Genomic DNA, 18,565 nt, shown 5'->3' on the forward strand with positions numbered 1-18,565 from the left:
ATCATCCAACTTTTGTCTCCTCTCTGCATTCAAATCAGATGGCTTCCTCCTCCACGCTGCCTGGGTGCCAGTAGGGGAGGAGAGCAGGATGTCTTGAGAGCACAGGAGAGACAGGATCACTCCTCTCAGTTCCATTGCCCAGCCCCACCCTACCCTGGAGCAGCCTTTACAGCAAAGGTGGGCAAACTACGGCACGCGGGCCACATCCGGTCTGTGGGCTAAATTTGGATGGATTTTCACAGGGATGGTAAAAGGCACCTCCCTGAGACAAAGGCCACCTTTGCCCCACAAATTTCAAGTACTTCCAATGCATGGAGGCACTCGACCTGCTCAAAGGAAAGGTCACCAGAACTTTTTTTAAAGAGGGACAGAACAATGTATATTTCCCTAGTCTCATTCTTGGAAATGGCTGAACTCTTTTGGATGAACTTTAAAAAAACAACAACAAAACAGACTGACACCTTTGATGTGAAAATTACATCCCAAATGGTTAAAGTTTGCTAAAGCTATAAACTATTGAAAACAGGAGTATATAATGGGAAGTGTCAGGCAACCTCAGTAATAGGTAGTGCTACCAGCTGAGTCTATAATTCGTAGTAGGTCCTATCATGGGCCACCCCATGGAGAGTAACACCACTGAACCCTACACACAAAGTTCAGTGCATTCGACAGTCACTCTGTGACATGTAGCCTCTGGTGGTGGGAATGAGGTAGCAAGCATGGAGTGTGAAAAAAGAAGAGACCAAGAATATGCAGGATTAGCAGAGGACAACCCTAGGTTTAACAAGCCACCTATACTCCTTACTCTGCTCCTACTATGTCAGCAACATCTGTGAAATTATGCTACCATTGGCTGCCACAGAAACTTCTATGGCTACACAAGCTGTCCTGTTGGGTTGTGTGTGGCACAGAGGGTCTGTTACTCTTTCTCAAAGCCACCGTAGCTTACATACCTTTTCTGGAAAGCTGAACACTGGTTTCTATGTGGAGCAACACCTTCCCTAACTTCTCCCCAGTTCTGGCCTAGCGTAGTCCCAACCTTAAGTCTAGAAACAACAGACACAATCATAAGAACCAGATTTTCAAAATGAGACACAATGCACCTGTTTGCATGCATTTGCACATAACTAATAATTGCTGCAGGAAGTACAGCAGCTGCTTTTTGATTCCTGATCTTGGTGCCCCAATGTAATTAATAATGTCAGCAGGAACGTACTCACCTATTTTTGGTCTTTTGTTGGTTTTCTTCAGCCTCTCATTCTGCCGTGGTGTAGAAAAGGTGAATCTCCTGATTCTGAATTAGCAACTGATTGGATGATATCATGGGCCAGATCTTCAGCTGATGTAAATTGGCATTGCTCCACTGGCTTTGCTAGTGCTATGCCAATTTTCGCCAGCTGAAGGTTCAGGCCCTGTATTCTGTGGTATGCAGAACATTTTAATGATATTTTTCCTATTTCCCAACTTACTCTTTTGCAGAGTGTAACAATGAGGCAATATTGTATGTTTCAATGGGATGTGGAATACTACTTCATTTTATATCACAACAGTTCATTGTGCCACAAAAATGTCAGGTTGGCCACGGGGTTCTGGGTTTTAAGAACACCGCAGATTGCTTAGGATTTGTAATATGCCAACTGAGAACATTTTATTTTATTTTATTTTCCATCTTCTTGGCTTGCCCTGCTCCATGCGTCAAGGCAGATGTAAAAATCACTCTTTTCCAAGCAGCCACGGCCCTTCCCCTGCATGAGATTATCCAGTCTTCCAAAGGTTCTCCAATTCCACCATGGATCGTTGAGAGAAACAGGCGTCAGAGAGCTGACTGCTCTGATAGAGGGACCATCTCTGGAACAAACTGAAGCATTCAGGCCTGAGAACTGCACCTCCCCTGGAAAAGAGAGAAGGAGCTGCTGGACTACCCCTACTTAGGGGAAGAATCTGAACAGTGATTTTGAGTTGGTTGGTTTAATTAGCGAATTCAAGTAAAGAAGGGGATATTTCTGCTGAGTCAGAGGCATGTGCATCTTTTTGTGTCCTGCAGCAGTTGATACAAATGCTCCCTTAACTCATTTGGAAATGGCTTCAGTGCTGGTGTAGACTGGACAAAACCATTTCTAGTGTATTTAAGAAAGTGTAATGGAGAACTGCTTCCACCATTTAAAAATTTAAAAATGGGCCCCTGTGCATTAACCACTTGGATACTGTTCAGTGTAATTCCATGCAATTGTTTGTATATCCAATATAGCATCAGTTGTATAAAAGAAAACACAAAGATCATAACTTTGCCTAAAGTTAGACTTTTAAATTCATATTTAGGCCTAAATGAAAGAGTGGCTAATTTTCACAAGTGCAGAGAATCCCAAAATCCCACTGAGGTCAATGGGACCCGTAGTTACACCATTTTGAAAAGGAGTCATTTTTATTTAGTTGTCTTTCTTGACACATCCAGGTAAAATCCATTGTGGTGTACTTAGTGCATAGTTCTGGACCTACACCAGAAACTTCCTTCATACACTGGATGCACTCCAGACAAACGGGAGAGTGATATCCCAGTGTCCTCCAGCCTGAACCTGGGAGAATGTCAGAGTCCCATAGGGATGTTAGAATTGATCATCAGAATTAACTGTGCATGCATTTAATCTGTCTGGTTCAGCTATTTGAGTTTTTGGTCCATTCATTTCATTGAGGACTACAAAGTAAAACACTGTCACAATGTATACAGAGAGTGATCCTGTGTGTATTTGATTAAGATGAACTCTAACACTGTGTACTGAGTCTGTGCCATTGATTTTTTGTATGGAATTAATTAATAGAGAATGTATTTCTTTCCAGTGGATTTGTCACTAGAGACCATTGTTATGGAATAGAAGTTATTTTAATAGGGGAGAGGACATAGGGGAGGTGAATTGTTTTTTACAGCTGCTAAAGCAATCATTGTAGCTACACTTATTTAAACACATTATGTTACTGAGAATAAAATAAATCACTTTTTTGAGTGATCACTATTACAAAGAAGCATTTGGGGTCAGAATTTTCAAATGGGATTACAGGAGCTAGCTGCCACTCCCATTAGATTTCAATGCCACTGAGGTCCTGATGCCCTCAGGTTGCTTTGAAACTCTCGGCCTGGATGTCCATAGAGTTTAATACCCTTCCCTGGCCATAACTGTAGCACGGTGTAATAAAAGAAGCGTGTAAAGAGAAAGTTTGCTCATTAAAAAAACCCAGTGAAATTCTGAAGCAACAGGAGTACTCTGTATCAAAGAATCCCAAGGCACGCATTTGGATTTCCTCAGCAACCTGGCTAGCCTTTATTAAACAAACAGCAAAGCCCACAGAGTGGCAAAAGAGTCTTACCAGCATAGGTTGTTGACACCACGCTTGTCAAAGCTGCTCAGCTGTGTCTCCAGACTAGCTTAGAACATTAGTCACAACAGTGTACCACGTTGCGCATGTTCCCAGCCACTCCAAGGCAATAGGAATGTGGAAGGCACATTGATATCAATGAGAGTTAGGAGCCTAAATACAGTCGAGGACCTAATCCTTGGTGTCCTAAATAACTTATGCCACGAAGGGTCTGACCCAGTGGTTACTGAAGTCAGTGGGAAGAGATCCGTGGGCTTTGACTTGGGCCTTCTAAGCAGAGATTAGTTAGTTAGTGACCTAAAATATAACATTGTCCAAACCATATCTAACAATTATAATTGTTGTTAAAGGTTAAAGATGAGTGATAAGTAGGGTGACCAGATAGCAACTGTGAAAAAACGGGACAGTGAGTGGGGGGATAATAGGCGCCTACATAAGAAAGGACTGTCCCTTTAAAAACAGGACATCTGGTCACCCTAGTGATAAGTAAGGCTGCGATTATGTCTCGGAGGTCACGGAATCCATGACTTCCAGAGACCTCTGTGACATTTAAGTATTACCTTAAAGCATGGGATACAGACATTATAATTAGGATAAATATATGCAGCGATTTACAAGCATTTCATGAAGCCCAAACACTAATAACATTGTTATAAATCCAGCACCCACCTTAATCATGCTAACACATAGGTGAACTAGACTGGTTCCCAGAAATGTGTTTGTCATTGCTTGAATGGGGCCTAAGGCCTCAGCAAGAGCTGGTCTGCCAGCGTCACACCAACAATCTCTGATTTCATGAGATTTCTATCCAATTTTGCAGATGGAAGAGGTTCAAAGAGTCCAAATAAACATCTAACCTTCAGTGCCTATCCAAACGCAACTGAAATTCAACCTTCTGAGGTTCACCCATCTCAGATTTGTACATTGCATGGTATTCCACAGCAAAAATTGGTGATGCCTAGAGAAATCCAACAGTTTTGAGGGCCAGATTCATCAGTCAATAGTTTGGCCCTTAACATTCAGAGCGAGAGCTGAATTTCCTCAAAGGGTTTGGGAAACAAGGGTTCATTTTGACCCAGCCACAAAATGTGGATCTAGAAATGAATCTGAACTTCACCAAAATATTGGGGGTTTTCAGCGACAAAATTTTAGTTGAAGCTTCATCGCTAGAGTTGTTTTGCAAGCAGAAGTATTTCAATTGCAACCTCATGCTATATGTAGCAAAAACCCATGGAAAACAATTCATGGACACTATTCAGCAATGACTGGAGAACAGTATTAATGGCAGATGCAATGAGCCCATCTGATCATGAGAGTGATCAGATCTGCAGAACTTCAGGCAAAGTTGGAGAGGAGATCAAGGAGCTCAACAATCAGTCTTGATCACAGCTAGTTTTGATTATTTTTGTATGCTGTTTTCTTCAAGCTGAATCTCTAATTTGACAATTCTGGCATCCCAACAACTTCAGGGTTGGAAAGGGGAAAGACATTCTGCTTCAGGGCTCCACCACATTTATTAATATGCAGCCAAGCTCAACTGAGGATGATATTCAGGGAACTAGAGAGGCCCTGAACACCTGAGATGAGACACTACCAATCTGCCTTCTTTGTATCATTCAGTTATTCAACAGCAGCACAAAGATTCTGTCTGGTAAATTGTGGGGGGGGAGCAAAAGTCTCATTTTGTGGTTACATCTGCACAATTCTCGGACGTATTCCCATGGATTTCCCAGCTATATCACATAGCAGGGACATATCTGTATAGTCTGGAATTTAAAATCAAGTGGATAACAACTACTAGCAATGTTTGCAGCATTTCTGTCTGGATTCTTCCCCCAAATTCTGTAACTTCCAGGGAGTTTATGCAAATTAATTTTCCTCAGAACGCACAATCTGGCCGGTGATAATTAATGATTCTGATCAGAGGCAGTCTGAGTCAGTAAACTGAGCACTGGGCTAAAAGCCAGGAAGCAACTGAAAGGTGCAACTCACCATAAGTGGAAACCCTGGTGTATCATGGAAGACGATATCTGACCAGGGAGCCCAGCTGACAGAGAATGGGAGCACGAGGAATTGAAACTAGAACTGCCATGTGACACAACAGGAACATTTCCAAACAGAAATATTTTGATACAGTTGAAATATTTTGGCTTTCAATTTTTTTCCATAAAAAATTTAGACTTTTTAACAATTGTCATCTAATTTGTCCTCAGTAAAACAGTCCAGTTTGTGGCAGGCTCTAGTTGATATCTGTACAGTGCCCTGGAAATGTAAAGTACTATACAAATGCTAAGTACCATTATTAATTTCTAAGTACGACTCAAAAGGTTTGCAGTTCAAGCCCAGTTTGGATGAATATCCAAAAGTTCAGAATTTTATCCAAGTTACCCAAACCTTACAAGTCTCTAAAATTAGACCAGCAATTTCACAAGAACATGCTTTCTCATGAGATTTCCCACACCTCTGCTCCCAGACAGAAATACCCTCAGAATCAACTATTTAGCAGTATCTCAGCATTTCTGGTTCTGACTGGAACACAGACATTCAAAAAGAACACAAAAATAAGGCAAAACCCCCCACCAGTATCAGATATTTACAGACGTCAGAAAAGGTTCCTTTCAGATTCCCTTCATACAGCGTGTTGTATAGGCCTTTACTGCTGAACATGTGCATCTATAAGACACCATCGCCACAGCATGCTGACAGCTTAAAATAATCAAATGATTATTCCATTCAGTTTGTTTAAGCTCTTCATCAACTGAATGTGGTTTTAATGAACAGAGGCTCTCTGCTGAGCTAGTCTAAATTGCAGATGAAGAACATTGCACTGGGATTGAGAAATGTTTACATTTTTGTCAACCCAGCTTGATTTTCACTCCCCTACATTTTCCGGTTTGCTATTTATTTGCATTTCCCATGCCAGTGTCTCAGCGGTGCCTTAAAATGTACAGCTTATGAAACTGTGGACCTGATTTATAGTCTCAGTTCTATACTACCTGTGAGACAAAGTCTCAAACAGATCAGGTGGTTTCCTTTCCTCCCCTGGCTAAAGTGCAGTTACAGCAGGAATGAGTTCAGCCCTCATTTAAATTTAGTTACTTGTTCCTCTCCCTAGTCCAGCTTTTGAAGAACAAGCCTCATACAATTATTCTATGTCAAGGTACAATTCATAACAATGCTGCACTGTAATGTTCCTATTAATGCTCTAACACTATACAGTATTTCCAGATACACAGAAGAAGTTTGTGAAGCTTCAATATGAGTTCATTGACCATTAACTGTGTTGTGGATTGGTCCCACATGCTCAATCTGCCAGCCTTAACATTCAAAGATGTTTATATTCACATGGCCTACACTTTGCTGTGGTTACACTGAAGCAGAGAGAGTTTTTCCCATGACCTCTTTTGGAATGAAGGGCTTACCATTTCTAAAGCATTGTTACCAAACCAACCTGATAATAGAAGAGAGTTCTAATAGCAATCCACCTTGGCCAAGCAAACAGGAAATCTAGAAATACAAACACAGCACCTGTGCCAACAGCTGTTGCAAGGGGTTATTCAAATCAGCGTAGATTAGATCTGGAAACATTTCACATGGGTACACACTGTATGTTCTCTCTAGATTAGAGGAAGTACATTTGCATAGGCGGCATCTAATAGATTGCACTGACGTACTATAGCATGGAGGTAGCTTAAGGTTAGATCCCAGGCCACTAAAATGGATAGAATGGCTTCTATTGACTTCAGTGGGGTTTGGATCAGGCCTCCAGAGAGATGCTCTGAAGATATTCTTCTCGAAGTGTCAACTATTCTAACATGGCACCGTTTAAAAGATGCTCACCTAAATAACAACATATTGGGCATGAGCATAAGGAGTATAAGCAAGAAAACAACTGAACTAGCTAGCTTTGTGCTGATTTTTCTAGTTTGTTTAAATTTTGTCTTCATTTCCTTAAGTCTATCTTGTGTTGCTGCTCCAGAAAATTAGCTCCTTATTTTATTAATTTGTGTTAGTGAAGGATTTGGGATCTTTTCAATAGACAAAGACATTTAAATTGTGCTCCCCTAACCATGAGTACAAAGTGAAGTAAAAATCTAAGTTTTGTCTTTATGGCACAGTCTAGTTTCCAGTGGGCATCCTCATTTCAAGGGCAGGATCGAGGCCATAAAACAGACTAGTCAACCTCCAAGCAGCTCTACTTACTATCTTTAGTGTATTTATCCTCACAGCACCCATGCGAGGTATGGAAATGTATTAGCCCCATTTTATAGATGGGAACCAAGACACAAGAAGGTTAAACCCAGGGTCACATAGGAAGTCTGTAGCAGAGCAGGGAACGAGACCCCTAAGTCCTAGGCTAGTGCACTAACCACTAGGCTACCCTTCCTCGGTTTGTACTCCTTATCCCTGTTGGTTTGGCTAAGAATCCAAAAAGTAGGTACATCTCTAAACCTTATCAGAGTTAGCCAGTCTTCTTCTGTCCACTGTAGCAAACTGGCTTTAAAATTTGATGACAAATAGGATTTTAGCTGAAAAATTTCCATCAATCCTTATTTCCAGCTGGGCTGTACAAGATTATGAGAGTCAACTTCTTTGCATCGTTCACTTGGTTTTCTTCCTGATCTGCAGCTTTTAGGTATTTACCATAATTGGAATGTGGCCAACGGCACTGAGGTGAAAGCCCGCCCTTTGTGAAAAATCCCGTGGGCTATTTAATGGTCAGTATCTTGGCTTTATAGCTCACCTGGAAGTCGGCCTCTCCTGCAGCACACTACTCCACACTGAGGTAGTGGCTCCAAACTGATTTAGAAGAAATTCACCAACATCATAGAATAGAATACCAGGGTTGGAAGGGACCTCAGGAGGTCATCTAGTCCAACCCCCTGCTCAAAGCAGGGCCAATCCCCAATTTTTGCCCCAGATCCCAAATGGCCCCCTCAAGGATTGAACTCACAACCCTCACCTACTTTTCCTTGATGGACCCTCCTTAGCTTACAGCCATTTGTGAGACCGGCCTTTAGTGCAGCTGCATGATGCATCAGTACAAACTCATAGCGAACACAGGATAAACTGCTGTAAACCAGCATTTTCATAGTTATATTTACCTGTGTTTCAAGCAAATTGATGCAAACAGTGGCTTTGACTGTCTACATGAGAGGTTTGCTGCAGCTACACCATTGGCTTGAGGTGGGATCTGAGCATTCCAGTGCCACATCACAGGCTGGGTCAGGCAGGGACTGTGTCCTGTACATCTGTACAGTGCCTAGTATCTTTTGGATGCTTCTGTACTACCCATATTGACTAATTAACACGTCAGTAGACAAGATGGTGCATAGTCCAGGTTCAGCAAAGAAAACTACTTCAAAAATTTTTAGCTGGAAACAAACTTTCAGTGTGAGCTAGAAAACCATTTAGGAAAAATAACTGCTCTGTGCTGTTTCTACAGAAGCTCTACAGGCAACAGTATCATTTTTGAAATCTGCTGGTCTGGTTTAGAAACCTCTTTACTTTGGTGTTTAAAGCCAAGTAATTAAGTGGCAGCCCTTTGGCATCAGAAAATAGTGCATGAAGCAGAACATTTCCAGGAGGAGGTTATATTAATGTGAAAAATCAAAGCTACAACCGTATAAGGGTAACTTTCATTATGTTTGTCTAGAAAACCCTGGTGATTTTTCTCTCTCAATCTTTAAAGGAAACATTTAAGCAGTCTTTTTAGATCAAAAAATATTTCCACCGTGTTTGTTTCCTTTTCAGACCAAAAAATTAATATCTCCGATGTCTTCATGCTATTCACAGAATGGTATTAATTAGCCTCTATCATTAGCAATTATATCTCCACAAGAAAATAAATGGCAGCTGTTGTTTCTTTACATCAGTTTCATGTTTGTTAGAGATGTGAACATAGTAAATTGTTCTATTTTTGTGAAGAATCGTATAGTTGCTATCTGATATTTTTAACAGTCTATTCACTATTATCTGAGATAGATGAGAAGCAGCTAATAGCTGTAGTTGAAAAGATTTGGCTTTTGAAACTATGTGTTTTACTTCCACGATTGTCTAAGTAATTTTTTCTGTAACCTGCCCCGCCCACTTGCTCTGATACACTTTCCTCTCTTTTTCAGTCATCGGGGACAAAAAAAATCCCAATCAAAAGATGAGTGGACTGAATGGCTGGGAGAATTAATACTGGGAGCTTTGCACCTCCTGGCAAGAATACTTTACATTTACACTGTGTGTGTTTCCAAATTACTTTACCTGCTAGGTAAAACTTAAAATCAGTAACTCAATGTAAGCAATACAAACCCCAGGAAGTGTTTGAAATCTAAAAGCCAATAAATATTATTTAACATCTCTCTCCTATTATGTATCCTACATGAAAGCATTGATGGTCACACCTAATTCCTGTGGATATGTTTTAAAGTTGTCCACTATCCATTATCCATTATCAAACTTGGTAGTCTTTGGAGAAAGGCCAGTGACTGAATGGGTCATGGAGATTGGGCCACAATCTCAGATAAATGGACAAAAGGATAACAAAAAGAAAAGGAGTACTTGTGGCACCTTAGAGACTAACCAATTTATTTGAGCATGAGCTTTCGTGAGCTACAGCTCACTTCATCGGATGCGGTGAGTGAGGTAAAAATTTTTATTGGACCAACTTTTGTTTATGAAAGGGACAAGCTTTTGAGCTAAACAGAGCAAAATGTTGCAAAATGTAATAGAAAAATCTTCCTTTCAGCATGGAGTTTTTGGCCAGCTTGCCTCTTAAGGAGACTGGATTGCTTACTACTCTATTATCACACAGGAATTCAGGGCCAGTTAAAACAATGGATTTCCCATAGAACAGGATACCCATTGGTTCATCTAATCTCTGAGAATGACCAATTTCAGATGCTGCAGAATAAGATGTAAAATTCTAGACATGTCACTAAAAGTATATCGGCTAGAATAAAATTAAAAGGTTTATCACTCTGCTTGCCCCAGCTCATACAATTACTACAGGTGACTTTCTTCCTGACTCCAGCTGATGATCAGTTTATACCCTGAAGCATGAAATTTGATAACCTTTTGAATTTTATCCTAGCTAATACAACTGCATGTGTCCAATCCTTTTTAACATAACTATGACAGTCTCAGATGCCAGCACTCTCCCCATCCTTCAAACTGGCTCAGTCTCCCCACTCCAGGTCGATAGCCACATGAAAATTTACAGTGATTTGAGTCTGTGTGTGGCATAGCATGAAGCATAAAAATTGTCTTACTGGGGGGAGTATTGTCTAGTGACTAGGGCGTGGGACTGTCAGATTCTTTTCCTGATTCTACCACTGACTTCCTGTATAAGCCTTGGACAAGTCATCACAATCTTTGGGCCTCATTTTCCTCTGTCAAATGGAAATGAAAATACTTCCTCCACCTTACGAACTCTCAAGGGGATGTGAGGCTTAATTTATAAATGAAATATACTAGGCGGACTTGTGAGTAGTAGTGAATATAACGGAATGTAGCAGGAATTGAATCCTGGATATAAAGGAACAAACTGAGATTATATTGGAAAAACACAAGGCATACACATCTAGAGGAGAAAATCCAAACCTCATACACCCAACGGGAAGCAGTGGCACTGAAACAAGAGGTTTGGACAATGTTTGCAATAGGATCATGGCTGTGAAAAAGGCCAATGGAATTTTGGGCTTCAGATACACAGAGCCAGCTCTGTGGAGTTCAAAACCAAGAGCTGCCCTCTACTAAGGTGTAGGGCATCACACAAGGGTACAATCAGAGCCTTTAACCCATTTAGACTCACTTTGCCCAAGAGTGAAATGCAGCCGTCTGTGCAATGAAACACAATAGCCATTTCAAGCAATTAAGGGCAGGAAGTCAAGAAGAACAGAATAAATTTCAACCGCCACAGCAGCCTGACCTCATGATGGGTGAAGTACCAGATGCTCCATGAGGCCCACTAGGGACTTTGCTATTGATTTTATGTGGAAGGCACTCAGATACCAAGGTGATGGGTGGCCATACAAACCTCTAGGATAGGTAGATACTGTGCTCATGCAAATTGAAATAGTCTAAGACACTGGATGACATCCCTACCTGTCTGAAAATTGCCCTTAAAGCTGGAAATATATAGGGGAATCTCAGCTTTGCAGGCATGAATCAGACCAGATCAGTATGTGTGGCAGCAGGCTAGTGTGTCTGGCTCAACAAGGCAGGGTCCTGGAATCCCAAGCTGGCAGAGAAAATGGGCTCAGAGGTAATTTCAGCACATCAGGTGACAATCCCAAGGGGTCTGTGACCAAACCCATCACAAAAGCCCTGGAAGGAAAAAGCTTGTTTAGGCCAGAAGAGTCCAAGCCTCAAATGTCTTTGACTCTATGGGCCAGATCCTCAGCAGATGTAATCAGAGTAATAATACTACTTAGCTCTTATATAGCACTTTTCATCAGGAGAGCTAAAAACACTTTATCCCCATTTTACTGATGGGAAAACTGAGGCACAGAGAGGTTAAAGTGACTTGCCTGGGGTCAGCCAACAGGCCAGTGACTGAGCTGAGATGAAAACTCAGCTCTCCTGGGTCCCAGTGCATTGCCCTATTCATTAGACATTACTGCCTCTCTGTTTCAATGGAGCTATGTCAATGTACACTAACTGAGTATCTGGCTCTATATTTGTAAAGAATCACAAGATCCTTGGATGAACTCAATCATCCTGTAAATATATAGGGTAAAATTTTCAAACATTGCCTATCTGACCTCTAAGCCCAAGTCACAAGGACTTTCAAAGGGACTTAAGTAATTTGGGGGCTTTTGAAAAATTTCCCCATTATCTAAAAGCCTAATGTACTGGAAATAGGCTGAGTTTTCCAAAAGCCCTGTCAAAGATCAGTCCTTGATTGACTGTTCCCCTCCAATGAATTCCTTCCCTCTTGTAGACTAGATAGGCCAAATAAAAAATAAACATACCCTATACATAGGTGGAAATTCACTCCAGTACAGAATACTGGTCAAAGGACACTTGCACTTAAACTTCACTTAGGACCCATTGAGTTCTCACTGAAATCAAAATAAACCTCCACTGGGCTCGTCAGTGGGAGGCGGATGAAGCCACATATGCTTACCCAGTGTGAAGGACATGAGTGGGGGGAGAGGATGTTACATGGGGTTTGTGCACCCACAATGAGCACACTTACCAATATACCGATATTTGCAAGTTGTTTTACTCCTTGAAACAGCATAGTGTAAAGGAATACATTAATAGAGGCCAGCATTCCTAGAATTAGATCCTCAGCAAGTGTAAATCAGAGAAGCTCCATTGAAGTCAATGGAGTTATGCTGATATATGCTGGCTGGGTATCTGGCCCACAGAGATCTACATAGATTTATTTCTGTATTTCTAGAGTTGACACCATTTACATAAACACCAGGAACCAAGCTAAACCCATTGACAGAATTAGAAATAAGTAACATATCTCTCAATACCACACAGGCAGAATCTCCAGAATGCGTGTCCTGTTTTTAAGGGCACAAATTTTCTTTTTCTTTCTTTCTTTCTTTCTTTCTTTCTTTGAGGTGATATGGCTTTCTCAATGTTTTTCTTTATTTGTATTACTGTAATGCCTGAAGCCTCAACTGCGATCAAGGCCTCACTGTGTTAGGCGCTGTACATACTCCTAGTAAGAGAAAGAGACCCCACCCTGAAGATTTTACAGTCTAAATTGACAAGACAAAGGGTGACAGAAATGAAGTATTATTATCTCCATTTTACATATGGAGAAAGTGAGGCACAGAGAGATTAAATGGCCTATCTGAGGTGTCACAGAAAATCTGTGGCTAAAATGAGAATTGAAGTCATATCTCCAGATTCCCAGTCTGTTCCCTTAAGCACAAGACCATCCTTCCTCGTTGTTTGCCCAAAGCACAATCTGTAGCCCTGCCGTGTATAAACGGATTTAACATGGGCAGGATTTACCCCATTGCATCAATTCTTATCAACACTATCAGGCTTCTTTATCTACCTTCTGCTGTCATGAGTCTTCCCTGGGAAGGGCATGCAGACCCTAAAAGAAAGATAAAACATTTTTTGAGTACAGGTTGCAAAGGGAAGTCAGAACATGCAAAAGAAACCTGTCCAAGAAATGGGGGCTGGGCTGGGGAAGAGATTACTTGGGCTGAGTGTAGCCGGGAATGAGCAAAATGGAATGTACCAATTTTTTCCACTTAGATCACTAATCTATCCATCATTTAAATCAACACCCCCTCCAGAAAGCCCAGTTCGACATGAGAAATAAGTTAATGAGCAGAGAAGTGGTGAAAGGGATGTAATCAGCAGCCTCTGAATCACAGAAATGCATTAATCTGTAACCCCCGCAGACCTTTGGAATACATTTCCCTGGAATGTTTTAATATCTTTGGTTCCAGGAGGTGCTCTCGTCGGTATTCCCTACCCTGTCACATACTTTAGAGGCAAGGGTTACGCACATTTGTTGAAAAACGTTCAAACGCCAACACTGATTTTCTTTCTTTTCTAAATGAATGGAAGTTGAAGAGCTCGGGGAAGAGGAGAGGATTGTGGGATGTGTGATGGGCAGGAAGAATGAGGTTGTGCATCAGGAGGGTCTACAGGGGGAGGGGAAAGTTGGGAGCAGCAGCCAATGGCAATACAGCAAGTGAGGAGAAAATTGTCTGCAGTCCAAATGTCATGACTGAGTTAATGATGATAACAGGAGAAGGTGCAAGGAAGGCTCAGCTAAGCTGCTGTTCCCCAGCAGGGAGCCCTGATTTATCTCTCTGCCCACAGCTCATTGGATACTCACAAAATAATTTTACTGAAATATAGCAGGATTTATAGGGCCAGATTTTCAAAAGAGTTTAGCTCCATTTAGTCACGAAAATAGGTGATCATACTGGCAAATGTGGCCACATTAAACACTGAGCTGTTTTGACAGTCTGGCTGTGATTGTTTGTCAAGAGAGCCGTTTTCTGAGTAGAACTGTGAAAGAGTTTGAAATTTCAAAACTGGTTCAGTTGTGCCAGCTACAAAAACAGACCAGTTGTTTTTTGCTTGCTTGTTTTTTTCAAAAACAGTCCCGACAAGCTTTAATCAAAGTGTTTTATTTGAAATTTTTATTGCAAATATTATCAGGTTTTTTTGTTTACTGAAAACCAGGTTTTCAAAACATAAAATATGTCTATGACATTTTTGATACGAGTTTTATTGAAAATAGTGCAAGGTTTCAAGAGAAACAAAACCAAAAGGTTGAGTTTTTCCTGAAATTTTTCACTTTTTTTTTAAAAAGGCCATATTTCTCCTCAAAAGTGTGTTTGCAAAATTTTGACCAGTTCGAGTAACGAGTATATGAAAATCTGGTCCATTTCATTTGAACAGTGGCAGCACATAGAGCCATGACTTTCTCATGTAACTCAGAAGATGAGTAGCAAAGCTACAGTTTGGGTTAAGTTGTTCAGTTTTCTTCATATTTAAGAGCATTTATAGCTATGGTGGTTTTACTGGGGAAGGAAGGAAGGGTGCTGTGCTAGGAGCAATTAAGGCCTGGATTGAAAGCCAGCAAAGTCAGTGGAAAGACTCCCATTCGCTTCAATAGGTTTCAGGTCAGGACAGAAGTCCAGAAATAAGTTACAAAAATATCTGAGTTTAGTAACAGCTGTACTGAGCTGCATGTGGCCGGGAGAATCTTCCCAAAAAAAAACTTCATTCTCCAGCCCTCCATCACTACAACTTAATAAGCCAATGAAACACCTAGGGGAGGATTTGCAGGTACCTTGCGTTATACAGTGGTAGAATACAGTTTTGTGTTTTGCTTGGAGCATGCAACCTAAATAAAATAAAATGAAAAAACCCACTGCCATTTCTGTGTCACTTGGTCATTCCTGTCTTGAAGCTTCAGGGAAAATAATTATTAAATATTTTTTTAAAAACTCAAGCAACATCGAAATCGGTTGTATTTTTGTATTGATTTTTTTTCCAGATATGTTTGTCATTTTGCTTTTTTTGCTGAAACAGTGCCAGGAGCATTTTCTCTCCTCCTCTTTGTGTGTTCTTTCTTGACGATTTCAATTAACATTCAATACGAAAATAAATAAAAATGTTTTTATGGTTTATAGGACGCAATAAAAATATTTTTGAGTTCTCTTTGAACTGGGGCTATGCAGACTTTTTCCTCTCCCTTTCCTTCAGCTTCTGTCTCTGTGTCACTCTCAGATAGACGCTGATCCGTCCTGCAGACAAACTTTAGGATTTGGACTGATGGGCCAAACTAATGCCTGATGTTATGCACTGAGACCAGAGGGCTAAATCATCCACGGGTATAAACCATCATAGCTCTAGTGACTTTTTATCCTGCTGGAGGGTTTCATTTCAATGGCGATATGCAGCTTTACACCAGTTGGGGATCTGGCCCAATGTGCTTACGTCAATAACGATTGTGGTCCTATATTAAAAAAATTCCTAATATTTGACGACTTGTCATGTTGAGCTGGCATCGAAGGGCTGTGGCGATTTGGAAAAGCACTTTGTTTTGATCTTCCTTGTGCTTTCCCTTTTCATCAGTCTTTTGGTTTAAATAAAAACACATTCCTTTTCCTTTCCCCGGCCCATCTTCTGTGAAAATAGGTTTCATAAGATCTTCATTGTTTAACGGTATTTATGAAATGGATGCGCTTTGCAGAGGGCATGTTCCCTTTCTGCCTCGACTGTTCATTCTACAATGACAGAACTCGGTAATTGGCCATGAGCCAATTCTATAATAAATAAAGGGGAGAAAAAGAAGCCATCCTGTCATTCTGCTCTAGCATTTTGCTTGAAGGTGTATTACAGGAAATTGCCAATTAATACCTTACCCTCTCATTTTCTTTTTTCTCCCTCATATTTTCCCTTTGCTGCACCAATAATGAAAACAAGTGTCTCCCCCTGCCCTGAAACTTATAGGCAAAATGATTTTTTCCCTTTTAAAAAATGTAATTAAACTCTTTCCAGTCCCACATATAGAGCAACATATGTATAGACTTTGCGCCTGGCAGAATAAAGGGGCCTTAAAGTGAGAGAAAATTATATTTATACTCACTTTAAGGCTCCTTTACACTACTTGTGCAATAAATGTTATTTTAGTGTATATGAGAATGAGTCCCATAATGTTTACTGATAAATACATTAGGAGATCAAATATTGTTATTTCCCTCCAACCCACTTGTGTCTTGCCACTAGTTCCCCTTTTCCACAGCATCAAACATTTTAAGGCCCTCCCAGATTAGCCTCCACCTACCGAGCATTTCTCATATAGTTTGAAGCCATCAATTCCAGCTCAGTGAATGATGCTGACTTTTATTTTTTATCACTTTAGTTTCCTGCAAACACTATACGGCTTTCTCCCCAGCATGGGAGGAGTTTCTCCTAAAAGGTCTCCAAAAAGCCATTACGTTGTCATTCTGTTCTAGTGAGGTACTTCTACCACCCACAACACCCTAGTATCTGAGTGGTTTGTGGTAGCACACTGAGTCCTGTAACTAAACTCCATCATGTGTGATTTGTTCTTTCTCTCATCCTCTTCACAGGGGAAGAACCATGTGCGTAGAGGAGAGTTTGGTTTGGTAGGGAGCATTTTTGGTTTTGTTTTAAAATACATGTACACACTGCTCCGTGTTTATATTCGGGGAAAGCAGATCAAAGACTAGCACTTTGCACTTGGAGTGAAAGGTGGTGAGGTTTGGGATAGCCCTTAGTTCTTGTGGGATTTTATTCTACAGTGTTGGACTGGCCCTGAGAAAGCGCAAACTTTACCCTTATGGCAGAAAGTTTCCACTGTGAGGAGTGGAATTGTTTACCTTGGATCTTTATCTCAAAATGTTGCTTGATCTTGTAGATATCCTGGGCCCAGGCCACTGGGTACCTTACAGACAAAGACTGTGACCTTGAACTTGACTCAGTCTTTCAAATCTCGCCTTAAACTCACGTGCGTGGCGATGCTAGGCAACAATTATTCAACAATTGCTAGACTGCTGGTGTGCTAGGACGGCTGCCTACTGTTTCTTTGTGCTGCCCCTGTCTGTTTGTTGTGTTCACCTACGTAGATTGTAAATTTTTGTGTTGTGTATTTGTGTGTACAGCAGCTAGCATAATGGGGACCTGAACCCTGATTGAGGCCTCAAGGCACTACAACTAAACAAATAAATAACGATACATTTGAAAATCAGTTTCCCTCTGTTACTTCTCTGCCAGGACCTGACCTGAGAATTCTACATTCCTTAATGGAATTATCTAAACCTATGTAAGGAATACTGTTGCTTTTTGCCCTCTGCCTGGGTCAGAGCCAGCACATTCCTGTCCAGGGTATATTGGTAACCTAGGCAACAACAGTCAGTCAATGTTCTTCCTCTCCCTTCATAAATTTTGTAGATTCTAAGGCCAGAAGGGACCACTGTGATCATCTAATCTGACCTCCTGTATAATACGGCCCATTGGACTTTGCTGAACTAATTCCCATATGAACTAAAGCATCTCTTTTAGAAAAACATCCAGTTTTGATTTAAAAGTGTCCAGTGACAGGGAAGCCACCACAACCCTTGGCAAATTCTGCCAGTGAGATAATCCACCACAACCCTTGGTAAATTCTTTTAAGTCACTGTTAAAAATTCGCACCTTAATTCTCATCTGAAATTGTTGAGTTTCAACTTGCAGCCAGCAAATTGTGTTAGACTTTTATCTGCTAGACTGAATAGCACTCTCTTATCCAGTTTCTTCTTGCCCTTTTATAGACTTTTGGGAAGTGGAAACACATGATTTGCCACATAGGGAACGTATTTGCATACAGACATTTGGTGCATACAAATAAGTATCTACACAATTGTTCTCCTTGGCTTTTTCTAAAATGAAGTAGCTGGATGGATGTAGTGGGAAAGTTTTAGTTCTGGGTGGGTCTTGTTTTTTGGACATTGGTCCTGATTGTTGTTGTTTTGGGAGTTACTTCATTAGACTGTGGATATGTCTACACTATCACTTTTGTTGGTATAACTTATGTTGGTGAGGGACATGAAAAAAACACTGTTACACCAAAGAAGCACCAGTGTGAACAGTGCTATGTTGGCAGGAAAGCTGACATAGCTATTGCCTCTTGTTGGGGGAAGTTTATGTAGACAAGAGATCTCTCTTCCCTCAGCATAGAGCAGCTACGCTGGAGATC

At 40.8% G+C, this 18,565-nt stretch overlaps 1 long non-coding RNA gene across 1 annotated transcript; it reads right to left on the minus strand.

Moving 5' to 3' along the window:
* Positions 1-1,707: 1,707 nt before the first annotated feature.
* LOC125639354 (uncharacterized) lies at positions 1,708-13,924 on the minus strand. Its single transcript, XR_007357471.2, has 3 exons — positions 13,851-13,924; positions 13,388-13,429; positions 1,708-1,891 (listed from the first exon to the last, which is right to left on the minus strand). It is a non-coding gene; the product is annotated as an uncharacterized LOC125639354 (long non-coding RNA).
* Between the last annotated feature and the right edge of the window lie 4,641 nt (positions 13,925-18,565).

This window comes from Caretta caretta, chromosome 7, assembly GCF_965140235.1.
Source record: "Caretta caretta isolate rCarCar2 chromosome 7, rCarCar1.hap1, whole genome shotgun sequence".
Taxonomy (NCBI): Eukaryota; Metazoa; Chordata; order Testudines; family Cheloniidae; genus Caretta; species Caretta caretta.